Source organism: Lissotriton helveticus, chromosome 3_1 (genome assembly GCF_964261635.1).
Source record: "Lissotriton helveticus chromosome 3_1, aLisHel1.1, whole genome shotgun sequence".
Taxonomy (NCBI): Eukaryota; Metazoa; Chordata; class Amphibia; order Caudata; family Salamandridae; genus Lissotriton; species Lissotriton helveticus.
Window position 1 is genome coordinate 1,899,853,157 of NC_136061.1, and position 24,097 is coordinate 1,899,877,253.

Genomic DNA, 24,097 nt, shown 5'->3' on the forward strand with positions numbered 1-24,097 from the left:
CAATTCCCGTTCGATTTTCCCTAATCTATCTTCTACTTTATTCAGTCTTTCTAAAATTGATACTGAATAGCTACTGATTAGACTCTCTATACTGCGCAGTGTAACAGGTTCCTGCACTGCTTGGGGCACATTATCCACCATACTAGTGACTGGGCTGGCCTCCTTGTCTATCAGTATATTCGGTAGAAGTGGAGATAGAGTGTTAATTCCTTCTGTTGTGGCTATTAAAGCCTGAGCATTTTCAGCAGAAGTCTTGGTTTTTTTCCCAAAATCAGAATGGCTCAACTTTGTTTGTTGTAAATCCCTCCTTTTCCGCCGTTTTTTGTTCGGGGGTGGACCATAAGATCTAGGCGTGGGCATTATTTTATTGACCCTATGTCGTGTTATTTGGCCTTGAATAGGAACAGGGGCAATCGGTGGCTTCGTTATGTTAGGAGTGCTAGTATGATTAACAGACAGGGAGCCATTCGTAGTCGGTGTAGGGCAAGTGTTGTGTGTAAGCATAGGATCTTCCAATACAATTGCCTGGCTTTCCATCAAAAGTACACTGTCATTAACATTCTGGCTGCCCTCATCAGTCGAAATAACAGGTAAGGATGGGACAGTCACTGGCCTGTTCTTCATGCCTTCTATAGAACGGCGGCGTTCAGCTCGTCGCTCTTCTAACATAGTTCCTTAAGGGATATCGGCAGCAGGCTTTATTAAATAATTATCCAGAGTCCTATTTAGCAACCCCCCTCGCTTGTCTGGCATAGCGGAGTCAGAGCTTGACAGAAGAGAAGACATTCAGCAAGGATGGAAGCTGATAGAAATCAAGCAAAATGGACTCTGTTACCAATCACCAGGAATAGCTGTCGGCCAGGGGGTTGTGCCCAGTCCAGTCTCTTCGGGCCTCAGAGGGCCTTAGAGGGCCCGCCCTTTGCCCGGGCTTCGCCCCGAGCTTCGGCCCGCACGCGTCCCGTGTGCGCGTGGAGAGGCGGGGTTAAATAGATAGGAGGGGGGAGGGCGGGAAGAGTCGCAGGTGCGCTGGTGACCGGAGCGCTACTCCTGCTGGGACTCGCAGTCCCGCCCTCACAGCCCAAACAAGCTTCTCAACCGCCCCTTGCAGTCCAGGTAATCCAGGCAGCACACGGCAAAGTTCTGGCTTCCCCCGCGTTCAAAATTCACCACAGCGTCTCTGTCACACTCCCAAGGCTGCGAGCGGCACCATCTTGGTCAGGGGGTCCTTACGCCTGAAAATGTTGACAGGGGGTCTCTGCATCCTAAAGTTTGAAGACCTCTGCTCTAGAGGAACATAGCAAGGTATGCCCCTTTCACTACTCTCCCTTAAGGGCATGTGCCCACACCCCCATGAATAAACAAAAATGTAGATATTTTAACACATACCATGAAGGCTTTACTAAGGTGATTCCTGGAAATACATTTTACAAGATACGTGGAGAATTCAGAGCTCCATGTAAACATATCTCTTCTCTGCCCCCTGTAAGAACCTGGGTGTACGTTTTAAGATGCAGGGCCAGCCAGAATAAATCACCGGTAGCAGAAGCAGCCAGAACCAGTCTGCTGTTCTGGCATGTGTCCAGAGGAATTGGATTCTTTCGGACCATGGCTCCCCGACTCCCGCCCCCCACACCCCGGCCACTCTCCTGACTATCCCTAAGCACACATGACCTCTATCCTGACAGCGGAGTCCGAACATTATGCCCGACGCCCGGTGGAGCTGCTCTGTTCAGTTAATGATGAGATCAGCCTTGGCTCACCCCCTGACCATCACCTTCCCCGCCGGACCTTGGGCACAGTTGCTTCCCTTCTCCCTGTCTCGCCCAACCCCCCTCTAAGTGTTTCCTACGCTCGCCCTTTGCCCCGTCTCCTTTCTATCCTCCTTTCTGACCGATGCCCGTTGGAGCTTCTTTGAGAGCTATAGAGGAGACTGGCTCTGGACTACCCCCCTAGCCGTCAACTACCCATCCGTCGTTGGGCTGACTTTCCCTTTGTCTCCTATTCCGTCTTCTCCCTCGTCCTCTCCCTTCTGACCCCCCTCTCTTCTTTCCCTCTATACTTGTACCTCCTTTTTCCCCGTTATTGTGTCTCATTTTGTTTATGTAACGTGAATTTGTTACTATCCTGACAGCGGAGTTCGATCATTATGTCCGACGCCCGGTGGAGCTGCTCTGTTCAGCTAATGAGTAGATCGGCTTTGGCTCACCCCCTGACCATCACCTGCCCAGCCGGACCTTGGGCAAATTTTCTCCCCTTCTCTCTGTCTCGCCCATCCCCCCCTCTACGTTTTTCATGTGCTCGGCCTTTGCCCTGTCTCCTTCTATCCTTTCTGACCAATGCCCGTTGGAGCTTCATTTGGGAGCTATAGGGGAGACTGGCTCTGGACTACCTCCCTGGCCGTCACCTACCCATCCGTCGTATGACTGACTTTCCCTTTGTCTCCTATTCCGTCTTCCCCCTCGTCCTCTCCCTTCTCACCCCCCTCTCTCGATTCCCTCTATACTTGTCTCTCCTTTTTCCCCGTTATTGTGTCTCATTTTGCTGATGTAACGTGAATTTGCTATTATTGTTGTAACTTTGCTGACCTTATGTAAAGCGCTCTGATACCTACGGGTCTAGCCAGCGCTATATAAAACTGTTTAAATAAATAAAATAAAATAAATAAATAAACAATGGTCTTTATCATAATACAGATCACACCCTTGTTGTGTAGTGTGGCTAGTTGTCTTGATGCATATTTATTTTCTGCTCTCTAGAGTAAAGAATGCATATATTTCAACGGAAAGATGTACAAAACATGTGGTGATCTCCCTAGACTGTTGGTTGTTTGCTTTACTTGGCTTGGGCTCTCCATTTCTGGTTTTCTTTATAGGGTTGATGCCTTTTACATAGATATGCTTTAGTTATGGCGCTGAAACTTGGTCTAGATGGCAGTGCTAGACTTGTGCTTTAAAATTCGACAGCCTAGTGGTATGAGGCTTATCACAGTTAGAATTGTAAGGCATAATGAAATAGCCCTTTAATGTAAGAGAAATCAATGTGGATGCTGCTGAGTAACCTTCCGTAATGGCATATGTCAACATTTGTCGAGGGCTGCTATTTATTGTGAATTGTTGTTTCTCAAAACCCCTTTTCAACAGCAAACACATTTTAGTAATATTCATCCAACAATTGCAAATATTGTGTTATACTGCTGAATAATTTCACTCTAATAAATGATGTTAAATGTTGGTGTAATAATAGTGCATTGTGTTTAAAGACTGTTTACGTCAATAAAAGTATTACAGTTTACGAGTGAATTACTTAAGGATTAGCTCCATTATTAATCACACCCAATACACTTGAATGCTAGTACTTTCACACAATATTGATCAGTAATAAAAAAGTAAAAGAGGAAAAGGCTGGGCAAAAATAATAAGCACATCTCAACTCATCAATTAAGAGAAGCTAATACAACAGACAGTACACCCACATCACATAGTGGACTAGTCTAAGATGGCTGAACATTGACACGCTAAAGTGTTGAATGAAAGCAGCAACCAAGTGAAAAAGCTCTTACGCTTATGGCTGGGTATGGACAGGCAGACCCTGCTTGGGGCCCAGGCAAATCTGTGGTACAATGTTGCAATGAAATGCTTTAAGTCATATAGCCTCTAGTGCCAGTAGAAATAACGACAACTGTACAGTGATGTAGAAAACATTTAATTTTGCTTTAAAACAATGTAATTGATGGAAAGTCTCACAAGAAGCCATATTCTCAACCATTGTTGGGCAACAAAGGTCTCAAACATTTTGTGGTCTCTTTTGGGAACAAAAAAGGATTAGGTTTGGGGTTTTACTAACACAAACCCACCTGGAGCTTGCTTCCAAAAATACCACTACCCAGTTCTAACTTGGGTGAAAAGATGTTAGTCTTTTCCTTCTAAATTATCCTTTGGTCAATTTGCAAGTTGTATCTGTGTCACAGAAGTGGTGATGACTTATTTGTGTGCCCATCTTGATATCATTTCTTCTCTCCTAACTTTAAAAGGGCCTAGGTCTAATTAATTTGACCAATTCTAGGCTAGTCTAATGCTCATAGACATCAGGACAATTTTGGGAGGCAAGGCTTGTCATATAAGAACCTTGTTGAGTTGTAGTGTTTAGAACAGCTGTCCCTTCCCCATTCCAACAATTGGACAGTGTTGTATAGGTGATAATTTTTTCAAGTGATTGCGTCTGCACATTTTTTCAGTTTTTGATCAGCAGCCTCCCTTTTCCCTGCATGTATGTCAACCACGCTAGCACATTATAGCTGTAAGAAATTGGGTTGCTGGTTGAGGTGGGTCAAACCCTACTCAAGCAGAAACCACAATCCTTGTCAGGGTGGTTACAAGAAACCCCTTAATGAGCCTGTGCTCACCTCCCTGGCAGCTTGGCACAGAGAAGTCAGGCTTAACTTAGAGGCAATGTGTTAAATATTTGTGCAACACTGCTAACAGTGACACAATTAAATCACACCACAAAAGGATCCCGCACCAGATTTAGTAACATTGATTATTCTTTAATTAAATTAAATGAAATTAGGATTTCTAAAGCACTCTACTACCCGTGGGTGTCTAGGCGCTAACTTCTAGGGGGTGGACCAATGTGAGGAAAACATCAGAACAAGGTGTATGGCCCAAGTAGTGAGCTAATTGTTAAACAGCCAGGTTTTAAGGGCCTTGCGAAAAAGAAACAGATTTATGTGGTTTTTAGTGTTAGAAGCATTGAATTCCAAAGTTTTGCAGTGGCTAGTGCAAAGCTCTTGGCTCCCCATGTGGCTCTCCTGAATTTGGGTACAACTAAATTAGCCTGGTAGGAAGATCTTAACTTCCTAGATTGGATGTATTGTTGAAAGAGTTGTTTGATCGATTCAGGACCCACAAGATGGAGGGCCTTAAAGTCTATGCATAAAGATTTGAACATCACCCGCTTTCTGACCGGGAGCCAGTGTAGTGAGGGGAGAGCCTTGGATACCGATTGATATTTCGGTATACCTAAAAGCAATCTGGCCACTGCATTTTGGACCATTTTGAGCTTGTCTAGAGCTTTCTTGTGGGCAGTCAGAAAAAGGCTATGGCAGTAGTCAATTTTGGATAAGACCAAAGCAGTAATCACTGCCTCACGTCGGTCTTGAGGGATGAAAGGAAAAACTTTCCTAAGTGATTTAAAAATAAAGAAACATGACGAGGTGATGGCACTGGTATGTCCCACCAAGGAGAGTATTTCGTCAAATTGGACTCAGGTTTTTCACCTTAGACACAGGAGTTTGGAGCACACCCAGTTCTTGAGACCAGCAACTAGGGGACCAAAATGATGGCTGATCGCCAAACAGCAGCACTTCAGTTTTATCTGAATACAGCTTCAGACAGTTTCTGAACATCTAGTGGCCAATCTGTGACATGCAGTTGTCGAAATGTTCTGTTGCGCTGTCAAGATTTCCTGTGACTGACACTATAATTTGGGTGTTGTCAGCATAAGACACAACAGAGAACCCTTGACCCTTGATCAGCGAGGCTAGCTGGGTAGCATACAAATTGAAAGGGTGGGACTCAGAGCCGAATCTTGTAGTACCCCACAGGGAAGAGTAAAAGAGGTTGATCTGTGACCGTTACATTCCACAACCTGCAATCTGTCAGTGAGAAAGGATCCGAGGAACTTCAGAGCCGTACCTCTAATTCCTATCTCAAACAGGCGTTTGATAAAAAGTTCATGGCTGACTGTATCGAACGCTGCCGAAAGATCTAGCAAAATCAGGGCAGCGTTCCCGCCTTTATCTAAAGTTGTTCTGATGTATTGAGCAGCTGTAATCAAGGCTGGATCAGTGCTGTGTTGGCTTCTGAATCCGAACTAGGAGGAATCCAGTACATTATGATCCTGGATGAATAGAGAAAGCTTGGTGTTTATGGCCTTCTCTATCAGCTTGGCCAGAAAGGGAAGTCGGGAGATCGGCCTGTAGTTGTTGGGGTTATCTGCGTCCAGATTTGTATTTTTTTAAAGGAAGAATTGATGCAATTTTTGGGAAAGTAACCAAGGTGGAGCATTCGGTTAAACATCACTAGGAGGTGTCTAGGAACTATAGCAGGGGCTAGTTGTAAAACTCTAGGGGGTCTGGGGTCCAGCCGCGATCCTGATTTAATATGAGTAAATAGGTTGGTTACTTGACCAATTGTAAGGGGGGTAAAATGCTGAAAGAGTGGTATTCCTGGATAAAGAGGGCACTGAGAGACCAGTTTCCGAAGAGTTGGCTACACTGATGGGGCTTCCTGCTTTGGGCCCATTGGAAGATGCTGACTTTGGGTTATCAACATGCAGGGTTACGGGGAATCAAGTAGGTGTGTTTGTGGCCGTAGTCCCTTGACAAATGACTATCTGGGAACTTTCTAGCCCTCTGACCTTAATTGGAATAGAATAGCGTTTTGAATTCATTACACAGATTATGATGACGGTGGCCTTGCTGATTATACACAATACTGAATTTTGCGCTTGAGCCTTGAAAAAGTCGTATGACAACGAAAGACGTGTCGGCTGTTCTTTTGCTTCATGTAGGTGTCAACAATTTGTTAAATGATCCACCTATGATCAAGATTGTGCTACACCTACAGCTCTTCGTTTGGAAATAAACTGTTTACTGATTGTCTGCCAGTCAGTTTGAACTTTTAAATGTGCTGTGCTCTGCTGTTTGAATTTCTACAAATTTGGGTTATCGTTCAATCAGATTCCTCCTGGATTCGGGCTAGAAGTTAAACCATTAAAAATAACCTCTACCTTATTTTTTAAGAATGTAGCAAGCCTGTTACAAAATGTGGCTTCAGCACTGTAGGAAATAACTCTTTGGGAGTATTCAATGCTGAGTTAATTTTATCTATAAAGATGTCAGATTTAGTTTTGGCCAGCAGTTTTTTATAGCGTAATACTTCTCCCATATAAAGATTTTTATCCTCAGTACTATAATTCAGCCTCTACTTTCTCTCTAGTCTTCTACATGACTGTTTGGCCAGTCTGAGCTCTTCTTAAACCATGGTTCAGATTGAACTATTCAGTTTTTGTTGCCACGTTTAGTCGGAGCTATACTGCTAATGGACTTACTTATCCATTGATGATGGTCATCAGTAGCTTGATCAGGATCAAGAGATTTTGGTTTATTAGATTCAGTTAGTAGCCTCGTGAGTTGGACTTACGAAATAAAGTGGCATGGTCTATAGCTGGAAGTAGGTGGAATCCTGGGTTCCTCCAGACTGTGGCCCACTAGGTTCAGTTGGAACATTACGGCCTTATGGTCTGACCATGTTAACAGTAGAGCGGGGAAACATGAATAAAAGGAAAGTCTGAGACGATGCCATCAAGGGTATGGCTACCAGAATGTGTGGACTCGCAAATTAGTTGTGACAAACCTAACAGAAACAGAGAGGCTATAAGATCCTGAGTGTCTAAGACGCCTTAGTCTCTAGATGAAAGTTACAGTCACCAAGGATGGTAAAATCAGAAGAGTTAGCCTTAATGTCCCATGGAGATTTGTCCAGATTTAGAATATTATTTCTGGGGCCGGAGGTCTATAGATCACGGTCCAGTTGAAAGAAAAATTATTTGAAAGAGCAATTTTGAAAATAAAGGCTTCGCAACAAGGGTGGGGTAGGCAGCCGAACCTAACCATAAACTTTTCTTTAAAAACAATAGCTAGGCCACCACCTCTGCTCCCTAAGCGATCTAGCCTGATAAGTGAGTAGCCAGGATCGGTTGCCGAGACCAGGTCTGGCCCTGTGCCTTTATCAGCCTAGTTTCGGTTACAAAAGTGATATCAATATTAGAACTGTCTAAAAAATCTGCCATTTCAATAGCATGTTTTATGAGTGAGTTAGTGTTCAGCAGAGTGCATTTTTATTATTTCGGCCATGCCATGCTGAGTGCTAGCCACAGAAAGGCTAGGTAAGTGGATCTTAATGCCCTTAAAGGTGAGAGAGCAGACCGGGCAAGTTTGGCATCCTGTTGCATCTCCCGGGGACAACTTGGGGCCAGAAAAGTACCGTACTTTGGAGTTCAGAGTTAGTAGCTCTTCCCTACTATAGCTCAGGCCACAACGGTTTTGGGGAGCAAAACCGGCAGGGAGGCTGGCCCTGAATGTGACCGGTAAATGGAGGGGCACAGATGGGCTTGTCTTTGAAGTGCAAGAGGTGTGCCCACTGCGTGTGTCCGTGCTGCTGCTTCCAGTAAATAATGCTGAAGGGTGAGCCGTCTCAAGACTACACCACTGGCCCTTCCAAGATGGCGCCAGTGTCTGTGCAAAGAGGAAGTGAGGCACCCCTAATCACAAACAATGGCCGCAAGTCAGCCCGACAAAGTAGGTAAGGCGATTATTTTAGAAATTGTCTGTTTGCCCGTTTTTTTTAAAACCACTGTTAAAACTATGCCCCAGATTAAAGATCATGTCCCAGATTAAAATAGAAGACACCGGCACCCTGCAACACACAGCAGTGCAGGAGAACACAACATAGTGCAGAAAAGTGAAAAACTAAAGTAAAATGAGCCTCTCAAGGCTGTCGAATTAGGGTTGGTGTCCCCCAGGGAAGCTCTGGCGCGACCGCTCTGCGGCTTCCGTTAAATAATGTGGAAGGGTGTAACAGGACAAATCCAACAACAAAAAACAGTCAGTAAAACCAGAGATATTCAGGTTTTAATGTTTCAGTGAAAATAACGCCAAAAACCCCAGAGTGCCAACTGAGGTTTTCTAGTCACGCCTGACCGTGGCAAAGCCAGAAGTTCAGGTTGACTTCGATGGAGCGCAGGTCAGCTACAGAGACCCAGTCATGCCTGCTGAACGAGAGTATATTGGGTTCTGGTTTAGGACTATTGTGGGGTACTGTGCTGATGATGCGTCGGTTCCGAGAGACGCTGGGGCAGGGATGTGAGGTCTTGAGTCATTGTCAAGGATCCTGTTGATAAAGGCTTGTGATGTGAAGGCTGGCATCGAGCATGCGTTTGACAGTTGAGGCGACACATCCGTTCTGAGGAGATGTGAGGCTGTGGAACTTGCGTCATCGTAAAGGCTGCCTTTGATGAGAGATTTGCGATGTGAGGGCATGTGTCAGGGAAGCGTCACACAGTCTGTGGCTCCAATGCAGGTTGCAAGATCTATATGGAGTCCTTGCATTGGGAGGACCCTCACAAAAGAGACGCAGTGTCGGTTTAGCTCAAAGTTGCGTTGTGGAACAGAGGAGATTGCTTCAGTTCTACTGGATCCACAGATAGGTTGGCAAAGCACTTTTAGGCATTGAAGTAATCTGGCAGTAGTCAAGGGTCACAGTTGTGACCTGTAGTTTGCTCCCTGCTACTCCTGGCACTTCCTTTGCAACCCCTATCCTCAGGGAAAAGGAATTTTACTGAAAATGGGAAACAATTTCACATAAATGTATTAAACATTCAGGTGTTATGAAGGGATGCTCATAAAATATTACAATACTTTCAAGGTGCCTACCAAGCCCTTGGGCCAGGACAAGGTCCAAATGAATGAAGGGCAGCATCATGTCACAAATGGCAAAAATATAGCGGAATTACTGCCATTATGTTGTGGTCAAATTATACCTATGGCGGACACATCACACCTTCACTCTTCCACACACAAGTGGCTAAGCGTGCATGCACTCACACAGGCATAAACACCCACTCACACACGCACAACTCCCCTCCCCCCACACACACACACAGCATTTGGGACATGTACTCCCCCCCCCCCCCCTAAATCACATAATTTAGCAGGTCCTACATCACGATGCTAAGGGTACAGGCCTGCAATACATCAATCACCATGCGGCTTGATTGTGTTACAGCCCCTCTGCTACTGATCACATCGTAAGTATGATGTATGGCCTGCCATTGCGGTTGGTGCCTTGACAGAGAGTGCTCTGCAAGAGGGCCGCAGGCAGCAATAGTTCTCTAGTAGAGTGGTTGTGAATCCGTTTGAAGTTGGATACGTGGATTTGTTTTCGTTATTAAGATATATATTCAGAATACAGACCCATAAGTTTACATTTCTGTCCAGAACTGTGCAAGTATCATTGGCACAGTACAATCCAGGCATGCCTACCACACACAGGTCTAGTATCCAGCAGCACTGCCGTCACTTATTTCTGGAAGTCTCTTCATGTAGACGTCATCTTCTGTGGAGGAAATGCACGTGAGACATTTCTCTAACTGCTCCTCACTAATAAGAAAAGTTGGTAGGGTCGTAAAGGGAAAAACGTGTTATGGTTCACCATAATTCCTCACGACCTCCTCACCTTTCGGGGGAGGAGGAGAGGTGGAAGGGGAGAGGATGGTATAGCTAAGGAAACATATGCTACTGCATTTGAGTCATAACATCTCTTATTTATTAATAAAAATATAGAATTATGTTTTTTCAGCATTAAGTTTTGAATTTTACAAGACCTTTTCCAGTTGAAAAGTTTATAAAGATATTTCATAACTTGTTTTGTTAATATGTGGGTGAACTTTAAATGTCATCCTATATTGCGGTTTTCTTCAATATTTCTCATCACCATAGCAATTCATACGGATTAAATAAGCCTTTCGTTAAAAGAGATGCCCTACGTTTTAGTTGTTTATTTACTGTTTTTGATGGAAATTAGCACTACAAAATGAATGATTAGTTCATGCACACACAATCTATTGATGTCAGCCTTAAAAATGAATCATTTAGGACACTTGTAATACTTTGGATCTATCTTCGTCCCAATACGGAGTCTTCTCCCTGTTTATAAGGGAATCCTTCCTCCTGAAACATCAATAGTTTTTTTTTTAAAGCATTTGTCATGTAGGGAATTGTTGTCAAATGTGTTTCCTATCTTTCCTCGCTGGGTCATTGTTGAGTGTCTCAAAATCATATATATACTTTCTCTGCCTTGCTAAAAGCCTAACCACTTATTTAATATCTCAATATTAACCGAAGTATCCGCTTTTTCCTTTTCTAATATTATAGGCATCCCGTCCATGTCACCATGAAACTTGGTAGTGAATGTCATCATCTTTGATTAGAACATGATGTTTGAATTTACAATTTACCGTTACACACTGTCCTTTTTTAAATAACTAGCAAGTCATCTATTTTGTGCCCTATGGTTTTCTGTGTTTATCGCCCCGTCCTGTATTGTGCCGTTGGGTTCTTTTATTTCTCGCGTAAACAGCATATGAGTTGCTCTATTACTTACCGGTAATTCCGGGTCCCGTTGTCCTCATCCCTAACCCTGCCCCTCCCACTGGGAGTACATGAGCAGTACTTACCCATCATTCCGCCTGAACCACCAAGCCCCCAACAGGAAGGCCAGCAGTCTGGGAGGGGGGGCTGGCGAATGAATGGGACAAGGACAAAGGGAACCGGAGTAATAGAGGACTATCGGTAAGTAATAGAGCATTACCCCCAAGTCCCTACTGTCCTCGCCCCATTCAGTACAAAGTGGAGCATACCAAAGCAGAAACCTGGCCTTCCAAAAACCTGCAAGCACACCCAGGAAAATACACCAAAGACAGCATCACAAGGGAAGCAAAAAGAGAGAACCTCTGGAAACACCAGGCAGAGCACCCACAGAAGAAGGCGCCCCACCAAAGCAGGGATGCACCAAGCAAAACAACGGGCAAGACGAAGAGGCGGACAACCCACAGAGGGCAACCAGCAAACATCAGGAGCAACCCCTCAATGGACAACGAAGGGGGAGAAAAAGCCCAACAACAAAAAAAGGGCAGCAAGAAGAAAAAGAAGACCCTAGCGGCCCAACGGGCCAACAAGCCAAAACCAGCCAGCAGGCACCCAACCAAGGACCGGAACCAATGGAAAACAGAAGGAGACAGTGCCAGCAAGGAGTCAGCCAAACAGAAAAAGAGAAACAGAGAACGCAGGCCAAAAAAAGGGAAAACCCACACCGCCAGGCAAAACGGAGCAAACCCAAAAAGGCAACCAGCACAAAGAGACACCAGGAGCAAATACCCCAGACGGGGAAGGTGCCAAAGTAACCAACACCCCGGACCGCAGCAGGCCAGAGAAGATGAAGCACAAACATAACACGGCCCATGGCGCTCAATGGACAAAAAGGCTGAGATGCCCAGCACCACCAGGCAGGCACAGAGGACCAAATCAAAAAGGAAAGAGGACAGGACCAGCCAACACGGAAAGTTACAAATCCACAAAACCAACCAAGGGCAGGACCACTCAGAGCAAACCAGAACGACCGGGCCCCAGAGAGTCTAGACAAGCCTCTGAAACCCCAAAGACGAGCCCAAGGCCCAGGGAGAGAATGGTCAGCACCAACCACCAGAGCAGACAGAAGCCGACCACCAACCACCAAGCCCGGTAGGCGGAGACAGAGGCCAAGGCCAGCCCAAGAGGGAAGGCCAAGGCATCCACAAACAAAAACTGGGGAAACACAAACACAACCCCCGGAAAGCCTACCCACAAGGTCCAAAGAGCCAGAAGGGAGCAGGCCTGACTAAGATCAGAACCCCAGGTGGGCCAAACACCGCCCAAGAGCAAGGCCCAAACAGAACCAGGGTCGGACAGCAAAGCCCCAAGCAGCAGGAGCTGACGAGACCAACCCCAAGGTCAACAAGACCAGGGGAAACCAAAGAAGCCCCGACCACCACAACTGCAAACCTGTGGTGACCGGAGCAGGAAGCCGCAGCCCCGGATAAGGCACACACCGACCCCTGAGAAGAGACGCAACGGACCCCTCAAAGGAACAGCCAGCCGACCAAGCGACCCAGAGAACCCAAGACCACAGGAAGGGAAACCCAAGCGAGCCCCAACACCAGCAGCAGAGGCTGCAAGACCAGAAACAGTCAAAAGAACAGCCCAGCCAGAGACAGCCCCAAAAAGACTAGGCTGAATGCCGACCAAGAACAGACTGGCCAGCCAAGACCAAGGGCCTACAACACGACCTACAGAGGCTTGGAAGGGGCGGGACAGGGCCAACCTCCAGAGCCTTGAAACCCCCATCCCAGAGGGGAGGGAAAAGAATCCCCAAAACCTCACAAACCGGAAAGGCAACAGAAGCCAGGGCGAAAGCCAAGCAGACCACCCAGGCTCACAATTACCATGGCCCGGCATGCACCAAGGGAGAGCAGGAGAAGGGGAGGAACTCCCTGGGCAGAACCAAGGCAACAGAGTGCCAAGCAGATGGGAAGCCAGGTCCGCTGATAAGAAACACGCCCAAACAGAAGGACCAGGAGGTCCAACCCACAACCAGGGAAGGCCCCAGCAGAGAACCAGCAAGGGCCTTAAAAGACAGCGGCACAGGCCCCAACCCTCCCCCGTACAGAATGGCAGACACTGCCAACGAGAGCGGCTCCCCAAAAAAGAGGGGGAGGGGGCACAAACCCGGGAGGCCAGGAGGCGTACCAGCAGACACCCCACTCGCTCAGCCAAGCAGCCAGACGGGGAGTGAAAGAAAAAAAAACACTCCAGCCCAGCAGGAGCAGCACCAGCACCTCGTACCAATTCTGTCAACAGACAGAAAAAAAGAACAGGCGGAATGCTGGGTAAGTACTGCGTATGTACTCCAAGTGGGAGGGGCCAGGTTAGGGTCCCAGCATTCCTCTAGTCTTTTTTCTGTCGAGAGATGCTTATCTCCACTTTGTACTGAATGAGATGAGGACCGGGGGGAGCTGGGGGTAATGCATCTTCGAAACTTGTTGTTTACTGCCAGTGGGCTTGGAGGCTGCCCATAATTACCGTTGAATGGCTTCAAAGCCACTCTAAATACCTTGCTTCCTGCTGGTCAGCTCTACGGGGGACACTTCCCCGAGCTTGTATGTGACCCTCCCATGGAATGGCCCAAGTTCTTGAATCCTTACAAGGCTTACACTTTTGGCAGCTATTTAGTTTCTTTTTGGTGAGCCACTCTACAGAGTGAAGACTTTGTAGCTGTTTCGGTTGTCTGCTCCCTCCTGCTGTCCGTGTCCAAATGCTTATTTAGCTTTCAGCACTGTTTGCAATTCCATCCCTGGCACATCCTTACTGTGTTTTTTTCAAAACAATTTTAATCTGACTGAATTCATGTGTTTTACATTGGACTTTGAGGGGACCTTGCACATGAGTGTTTATTTTTAACTCAAGCACATATGTTATCACAGTCGGAACTGCTTGCCTGTTATACACACACTCTGTTGTCTTCCGTTTCCTTTAAGATAAAAAATTGTGATTCCAACTCTCTCTTCACTTGCAATGTTACATGGGAAATTTCATTCATCATTTTGAAATGTGCATGTCAATTAATTTGCATCATAATTTCAAGCAGTTGTGGTGACAGCGGGACTTATGGGTTCTCCAGCTTCAAAGGTCACTGATATGCAGATAACAAAAAATATACCAATGCGGGTCTTGCTATGTGAAGAGCTGTGCCTTTGTAGCTGGAGAACCCCATTCAAGTCCCAGTGGTGCCACAACTTCTTGTGATTGTAGTGCAAGTTACTTAATGTGGACATGAAAAAAACTGAATAATGCCCCCCCCCCCTGCCCCCCTAACATTGCAAGTGAAATCGGAATGGTAAGCACATTTTCTTATTTCAAATCAAATGGACATTGCAAGTGAGGGTGTTTGTATTTACCTTTATTCTACCTCAGACAATGCTGCCTTTCATTTATTAAGTAGGACTGCTTTAAAACAATATTTGTGACTGCTCCACAAACTACATTTCATTCCCCTCAAACAACGCTGACTTTCAATTATTTTGTTATACAGCTTTAAACAATAGTTACACTTCAAAAACACAAGATGTGTGCAAGGTACATTGGAAAATTTTATATTTTAGTTTATGGGTGTCCAAAAAGCGACCAAGAGGGCAACATTTTCATTCAGCTTTAAAGTTACCTTTATTCCACCTCAGACAATGCTTCCTTTCATTCGTTAAGTTAGACAGCTTTATACAATATTTGCGACTGCACTTCAACCCCAACCTAAGGTTTGTTTTCCTTGAACAATGCTGTCTTTCAATTCATTTGTTAGACATCTTTAAACAACAGTTGAGACTGCAAAAACACAGGATGTGTGCAAGGTACACGAAAAAAAATACCATTCACTTATTTTATGGGAGACGCTTCGACCTGCAAGGCACTTGGGCATGTGTGAGGAGAGCGGGGGATGCCGCGGGCAGAGGAGCGGTAGCCCCTCCCCCAGGACACCGGGACCTTCATTAACAACTCGCGCCTCCCGCTTCGCGGGAGACGCTTCGACCTGCGAGGCACTTGGGCGTGTGTGAGGAGAGCGGGGGACACCGCGAGCAGAGGAGCGGTAGACCCTCCCCCAGGACACCGGGACCTTCATTAACAACTCGCACCTCCCGCTTCGGGGAGACGCTTCGACCTGCGAGGCACTTGGGCATGTGTGAGGAGGAGCAGTGGACGCCACGAGCAGAGGAGCGGTAGCCCCTCCCCCAGGACACCGGGACCTTCATTAACAACTCGCGCCTCCCGCTTCGCGGGAGACGCTTCGACCTGCGAGGCACTTGGGCGTGTGTGAGGAAAGCGGGGTACGCTGCACGCAGAGGAGCAGTAGTCCCTCCCCCAGGACATCGGGGAGGATAAAATCAACGCCCAGTAGAGGCCGGGCTGGGCCACCCCTCTTCACTCTGAAGCTTCAAAATGGGTAAGCGGAAACTCTATTCCTCACAAGATCAGGGAGGGGTAAAAGCCAAAGTCCCGAGAAAATCCGCATCTATAATTTCCTATCTTACTTCGGCAGTGGGCGTTTTGACTACAGAAATCGCCATTGCAGAGAGGGAACTCGGGCTGGACTCTATTGATGTACCAATAGTTGGTTCATCACTCTCGGATATGAATAATCCAGTCCCCCTGGAGCCCACTGTACTTGTTAATAATCCACCTTGAGTCATTGAGTTGCCTCGTGTCGCTCCCGAGGAGAGGGTTGCAGTGTCCATAAATAATACTCCCTGTAAACTGCCCAGTCAGGACCCAGTTAACAAAGGGCAACCGAATACACAGAGCAACGTGATAAAGAGAGCAACAAAGAGGTTGAATAAGCGGGACAAAGCTACCAAAAGTGCTTCTTTGAAACAGGGCCCTGTTACAACTAATTTTATAGAGTCTACTGTACGGGACATGGTAGAGGAAATTTTTACTAACCGGTTGGAGAAGGCCCTAACCAGCGTCGCTAAGGACATCATTGATACACTGAATATTTGTGTTGCCAGTCTGCTTGAGAAATGTGATCGTTTTAACTCAATTTTAACTATGCTCAATTGTGTACCTGGCTCTGCCCAAATACCTGCTTCCTCTAAGCGTGCTCTGCAAACAGACCCTTCTCCTCCCCCCCCTAATTATCCCGGTGCCTATGATTTTGAGCCCACCAAAAGTTGAGATCCCTGTGCTTGGCTCTATTATAACAAGTAATGGCCATAGGGAATCTGAGAGGACTTCAACTAGGAAGACTAAGGGCCCGATGTAGGTCACCAAATACCGTCCGTATTTGGTGATTGAGATGTAGAGGCCATTATTTTACAGAATCGGTAAATTTACCGATTCTGTAAAATACCGAATCGGTAATTTTACCGATTCGGTAAATCCCAGATGTAGGTAGCACTGTTTACAGTGCTACAGGCCTTCAGAATTCGGTATTTTATCACCCAATCATATTGGAATTCAGGTGTACTTGCACATCTGTGAATGTACACCTATGCCATGTCTGTGTGCCACATGGCACACAAGCCTGACATTGGGGTGCTACAGGGTGTCAGTGACACCCCGTTCCCCCTGGCAGGATTCGGTATTTACCGATTCGATAATTACCGAATCGGTATTTGCCATTGATTCCTATGGGCTTCAAGGCCCATAGGAATCAATGTCGCTAAATATCGCTAAATCGCATGTTCTGACTATGTGTCCACGCAAAAATCAGGTTAGAAACTTTTATTGTAAAGGGGCAGAGGTCACAAGAGTTAAGGTTCTTACTTACCTTGGGGTCCTGTTCGATGACAGATGCTCATGGGCCCCTCAGTTTCTAGCAAAAATAAATAGTGTAGGTAGATCCTCATCTGCCCTATTAAGTTTCGCCCGTCGATTAGGAGGAAAGCCCTGTGAGGCTGTCCTCGCTATCTATAAGGCGAAATGTTTAGCGATAGTGATATATGGCGCAGCAATATGGGGGTACAAGCAAGTGGAGGGGATACAGAAGGTTGAAAATAAATTTTTTCGTTCACTTCTGTCTATCCCCCAATCAACTCCAACCTTCGCCATGCATCAGGAGCTGGGGATGGGATATGTTTCCGACCCTAATTTGTTGGATAAAAACCTGGTTGAACCCCGAACTTACTTAGAATCGCCAGATTTTAAAAGATTGTGTCATTCTAGATAGAACTACCGACATACCTTGGCTCTCTTATATTAAGGCAACGTTCTCAAAACTCGGGCGCCCTGAAATTTCTGATGCACCGGAAGGAATCATCAAAGGTGATATTTGTTGGGTTAAAGTACATTTCAAGAGTTTAAGGGCACAGGAACGTGAGAGCGAGGAATTAAAAAATCCTCTGGTAAGGCCTCATTTTTTATTAATTACATCTCCATCTATTGAGCCTTACCTAAAGTTAGTAACAAAGCCTTTCCATCGCTGGCAATTGACAAGATTTCGTTTTAATCTGATCCACCTCATATTGGGGAACTTTCATGGCTGGAGCAAACCAGAGGATGCAGCACTTTGTTACTGTGATCATAGTTCAATTCAGGACACTGTGCACTTTATATTGTTTTGTGATTTGTATTTTGATATTAGAAAGAAGTTTATTATTCCACTTATACCAGGAAAGGGGTTCCTACAGGTCATACCCGCTCTATTGTACCTGCAATTATTATAAACATTTTTAATATTGCAAATTTCTTGGTAGCTGCTGCCCGGATCAAAAGAATAAGATGCCCAGCAATGATTGTAACATGAATTTTATCGTATTTTTAGGGAAAGACAAAATATGGAATTGTTTTAAATGAGATTGTTTTTATTGTTGTGTCACCCAATTATATTTTAACCATATATGAATTTTTTTATGAACTTTTATGATTTTAATTAATCGAATAAAGTGGTTTTGACTCACTGACTGACACTTATTTTAGCTTTGGTGTCCAAAAAGCGGCCAAGAGGGCAACGTTTACATCCAGCTTTAAATTGGTGGAGGAGTGTGGCTCAATGGTTAGAGCGGCAGACCCTGATGCAGAGTTCTGGCCCGGGACCAGGGTTCAATTCCCGCCTCGGTGGGTCTTGGGCTCAATTTCCTCGGACCTGACAATTCTCGCCTCGGTGCCTATTCTAATCATGGGCCCCACGCTGCAACTCTGGGCAATAGCTTGCTTAACCTCCACACCGGCCCGAACAGCGCTAGGATGCCTGGCTTCACCCTGGGGGTGATAATATGTGAAACAAACAAGGACCCCCTGATTTGGATCAATTTCCTGGGTCAGGGCAAGACAATTTATGTGAGTAAAATACCCAGGCAAATCCTCAGTAGAACACTAGCACATGAACAGTGGCATTAGCCCAAACATAGTTTGGAAAAAATAATCAAAAAACGTTTTTGCACATTTGGTGTATTTTAATTTCTATTGTAAAACATGATTAAATGATAAAAAAGTTTTAAGTACATTTGTATCGATACATGATAAAATCTTCCAGCATTATAGCATATGCATGGATCTAAACATACATCAGGTACGTATATAATACAATAAAAAGATGGTTTCCTGTCTACGCGTTTCGACACAACTGTGTCTTCCTCAGGACTGTACCATCATATTTCTATAAATACCAACACGTGGTACCGGAATTGGAGCCAGTATAGGAGCAGATACACAGTAAAAGGTCCCAGAGTAAAGTGAGAAATGGTAGGTTCTCCAATGTTGGTGTTCTGAGAACATCCGCTTTTTAGCGTTTAGCAGCAAATTTTACCGCCTGTTTTGAAGACAATTTATGTGTACCGGCTGCATATGGTTCCCGGCGTCTTTATTTCGTAATCTGCACCCTTTCACTCGATTAACTAGTGTGGCCCGGCTTTAGAGGTTGATTGACGTAGCCTGGCTGCACGCGGTTCCCAGCGTCTGATACGTGAATTAAAGAGCTGAACGCGGACCGGTAGAAAATGGATCCCGGCGGTTTCTAGTATTTCGGCAAGCAGAACCTACCATTTCTCACTTTACTCTGGGACCTTTTACTGTATCGATACAAATGTACTTAAAACTTTTTTATCATTTAATCATGTTTTACAATAGAAATTAAAATACACCAAATGTGCAAAAACGTTTTTTGATTATTTTTTCCAAACTATGTTTGGGCTAATGCCACTGTTCATGTGCTAGTGTTTTACTCACATAAATTCACCCTGGGGGTGCCCAGGAGTGGACACTTCACAGGGAAAGCCAGGAAGGGTTCCACAGCGGTATGAGTAATAGCGCCAGGAAACTTCTTGGTGGCAGTGGCTCTACAAATACCTTGACATTACATTACATCCAGCTTTAAATTTACCATTATTCTTGCTGAGACAAAGCTGTCTTTTATTTCTTAAGTTAGACAGCTTTCAACAATAGTTGCACTGTACCTCACCCACAACCTATTTTTTAATTTTAGCTTTACTGTGCGAGAAAACAAGCTTCAAGGACACACTTTTGCTTTACTTTTAAAAACAAATAGCATTCATTCTTAGCTCAAGCACACGTTATCACATTCGAGGAACTGCTTGCCTCATACACACACTCTGATGCATTCTGCTTCGTTTGGGATGAGAAAATTAAATGTGCTTTCCACCTCTCTTAATTTGCAATTTTAGAGGGTAAGTTTCATTCAGCTTTTTTACGGGTGCACATTAATTCATCTGCATCATTCCCATCAATTTAAATACATTGTTTCCTACATTAAAAATAAGTAGTCCTTTCCACTAAACTTGATGTGTATTTACTATCACACTACTTATTATCCACCTTACTTATTACCTACCACTACCCATCCCATTCTCTATATAAAGCGCCCTCAACTCCCCCAAAAAAGTGCATTGTTGACTATATCTTAATACATTTTTGAGACAGCCATTATTTGTGTTGCTACTTCCCTTCTATTTCACATTTTCATTCAAAGCTCACACCTTTCCCTATGCATTAATACATAACAAAAGAATAATCACTGTTTCATGGCAATTTCGAATAAAACTTTAAACACAATGTACAACCACAGTGCTGTACAACACAGAAAAAAATAAAGAATAAATGAAGCCAATAGCTCTCGCAGAGTTGAGCCTATTGGCTTTGCCAAGGTATGTTAACATTGTACACTAGCATAAACTACAAATACATATGTCCACTTATTGGTGGACATTGGCACTTTGGGTCCGCCAGTAATTCTATCTCCTCTTCTTTTTATCTATGCTTAGCCCTTATTTCCCTACAAAGCAATTTTAGTAGTTTTATTTAGAGTGAATGTTAATATTTTGGGATGGGATGACCCTACAAATTTAACAAAACAAAGTGTGGATTGGTCACGACACAGATGAGTACAGCACAAGCATCAGACAGTTTCCAAGAGAAATGAATGGTAGATCAATCAGTAGCAGACAACAGCAATGTTAAATAATCTGCACAGATACTTTTCAAATCAATTTAGAAAAATCCAGAAAAAGTTAATAAGCAAAATGATATAACAAGCATTGGCCATGCCAATAGGTTAGGTTATAAAGGAATGTTGTATGGTAACGTGAAGCTTTACAAGTAAATGACATGGGAATAGATATCTATGTATGTGGAAGAATAATATTGGTGGAGGTGAAAAGGTCTTGTGATAGTTCCACTGTCAAGCCAGACCTAAAAATCCATGTAGGTTAATAACCTATCTCCTCACAAACGAGCTGCAGCAAGAGTGAAACAACATGAATTATCTAGTATCCAGGACACTTTAATAGCATTCCAATGTCATGTTTGTGCCCCAAAAATTTTAAGCTTAGGCAGCAGGATAAAAAAACAAAATGATCACAACTGCCGGAGGGCAAGCATACAACTTCTGCCCAATCCAAACATGTATCCCTGGCTCCAAACATGTGTGAGGAGCCACAACCCCTCTTCAGTGATGCTCACATAATTGTCTGGCGACAGATGAGCTGTCAAGCCAACCATAAAAAGGATTGAAAGAGATTAAGGAACTGGGAGCAAATGGACATTGGAACACTGGGATGTATGTTTCAATCTCAGTCTACATACATCACACAAAAATGGCCATCAAAGTCTATTATTTCATCAAAAACAAACATAAGAAAATGTTACAAGAAAAATGTTTGCCTCAGAGACTGAAAAGTTAGGGGAACAGTAACACTACTACCCTACAATGCTTTCAATTTTGACAGCCCTGTTCTGTGGGGCTCCAGTCAAAGCTCCGGGGTGAGACAAACCTACCTGGCACTTATCTTGCTGCAACCAGGAGTCCCAGTTTCTTGTACATGCCACAAAATGCACTCTTGGTGTCTCCTACAGCTTGCAGAGGCAGTGGACAAACTTAATGGGTCCAGTCGTCTTTCCATCTAGGGGTTCCACATGGTCCAGTGCTGTTCACTCTCAACTGCAACTAGTTTTCCCACACAGATTTGAATCCTTCTACAGTCTTTGCTGTGCTTGAGGCAATGTGTCAGACTGAATTCTTCTTTCTCCAGATCTTTTAAATCCTCTGAGGAATTACCCAATGCCCTATCCAGTGACTGAAGACTTCCTAAGTCAAATCCCAGCTGAATTCCCGCTAAAATGAAACTCTCTTTTTTAGCACTTCATGTCTCACTGTACTGTAAATGTTCAATGAGGTCTCTATCCAAAATGGCAGAAGTCATGCTCCCATCTCAGGAACTCCAAGTTCCCACCCGGATCCACCTCCTGTCCCGATATGAAATGATTTCTCTGAGGGATCCCTCTGAATTAAGGGTTCTTATACTTCGATTTCCACATGGTATTTGTGTGTGAAAAGAAATGCTTCTTGGTCCGATCCTTTATGATGCATCATAGTCCTGTCCCCTCCCAATTGGTTCATACCAGCTAAGAGACCATCTTTTGCCCAACTAACTGTCTTCAGAAGTGGATATATTGTTTCCTGCTAATGCAATTCTTCACTCATAAGTGAAGTACTGATCTCTGCAACTGTGTGAAAGGAAGGCCTAGGTGGGTTTATCTCTGCTTGACATGGGCATCATGAAACCCCCACTTTATCAACTTGAGCGGGGGGTGAGTCTGAAATACAATCTTTATGATGTTGTTTTTGTTCACTTTGATTTTGAATGGAGATACGGAGGGAAAAGCACAATGGAGCCCCGGGGTGGAGAAAAATGCAACAAGAGAACATTAGCAGAACAAAAAAAGTAAGTGAGGAATGTGTGGGTGGAGAGATGGAGAGATGGATGAATGGAGAGGAAATGTATGGGTAGTGGATGGAGAGATGGATGATGATATGGTAGCTAAAGAGGTATGGAGGCATGAAAGTATGGGTGGAATGATGGAGAGAAGGATGGAGTGTTGAAAAGAATGCATTGAAGAAAGGATGTTAGGTGGGTAGAGAGATGTAAGGATGATGGATTGGTGGTAAGAAGTAACAATGGATAGATAGAAGTATGGATAAAGTGAAGTGAGAATGAATTAATTGAAAGGAGGATTGAAGGGATGGATAGAGCTATGTATGAGAGATGGATGGAAAGGCAGAGAAGGGGGATGGATGGATGAAAGTGCAAGTTCACTGAGAAGGCAGATAGAAAAGGTTCAATTTGGCCACATCTTTTAAAGGATTTCTTAAGGGAAGCAACCACATGAGTGCAGTGCTCGCTCACCTCAGCCACTTTCTCAGTTTCATTCAGGATATGATTCTAAGGAAGGGAGTAGTTTCATTTTTCTGGCTACACCCTTACTGAAAAGGAACTTGCCCACAAGAGATATCAAAAATCTACTTTCACCACTGAAGTGGAGTTTTCACAATTTAGTCAAAATTACTTTTAAGGAAGATTTTATCTTTTCTCAAGCAAAATTGTAAAACTAAACTTTTATTCACAATTAGACCTCTTGCAAAAATGCAACTCTGCCTATACAATTACAAACATGTTTTGGTGACTGTTCATAGTGAGGACATAATTGTGTTTCGTATGTATCATCTTCCACTTCTATCCACTAAGCACCCAACCATGTGGGTTTACATGGTTTACGTAAAACTCATAGGGTCCCAAAGTTGATTCATAAAAATAGGGTTTTTTTCTTCATGAAAGCTTTTTCTCTGACGTGTTACTGCAGTGCCCATACATGTCGATGGGGTAAACACACTTGCAATCCACATATGGCATTGATCTTCCATTTTTTTTGCAATATTTTTATACAGCGCAAATTCAACCTGCATAAAGTAGAATGATTTTCCTGGGCACTGCTTACAATACACAAGGTCACATTCACTTTATACACCACAGAGAAATTAAACATTTTGCCTGGAAACACAGAATGTTGAGCTGACGCTGAGACTCGAACATGGTTCCCCACTTCCCAAGTCGACAGATCTGGCTGTAAAGTCGCATATTCCCGTCCCTCTTTCTATACCACTGATGCATTTCCTGTGCTAAACTGCCATAGTGAAGAGCTTATACTCTGTGACTTTGAATGTTGGTGTTGTAGCACATGTTCGAATAGAAATGTTCCCGCTTACGCATTATCCTATGTAAGTTAGCATTCGTGGCACCATTTTCTATTCAGACGCCATTTTGAATCATGATCTAAACTAATCCTTAGCTATTTCTGAGAAAAGGCCTCTGCTGGGTTTCGTTTCTCCAAGGTTGGGTTTTGCTTCGCTAATGAATAGGCTGTTCTTATTAACGCTTACCTTTCTCACTAAATAAATGCCTTCTCCCACTTGTCTGGTGACGGGCCCGACTGGAACAACCTTGGACTCTGCAAATTTGTGTAAGATATGAGCACTGAGATTGTTTTTTTCCTTGTATTCTATTGCTTAGCTGCATCTGCTCGAAAAATTCCACTATGTGCGTGTTCTAGCCCAGTTACGAAATGTACATAATGTATCTTTATGCCTGACGATTTCAGTCCCTC

The 24,097-nt window shown here is 44.3% G+C and overlaps 1 long non-coding RNA gene across 1 annotated transcript in view; it reads left to right on the top strand.

Moving 5' to 3' along the window:
• Positions 1-15,282: 15,282 nt before the first annotated feature.
• Positions 15,283-24,097, top strand: part of LOC144825202 (uncharacterized) — a 204,543-nt gene continuing 195,728 nt past the window's right edge. The window contains exon 1 of the long non-coding RNA XR_013609333.1: positions 15,283-15,647. This is a non-coding gene — a long non-coding RNA (uncharacterized LOC144825202). The remainder of the gene's footprint in view (positions 15,648-24,097) is intronic.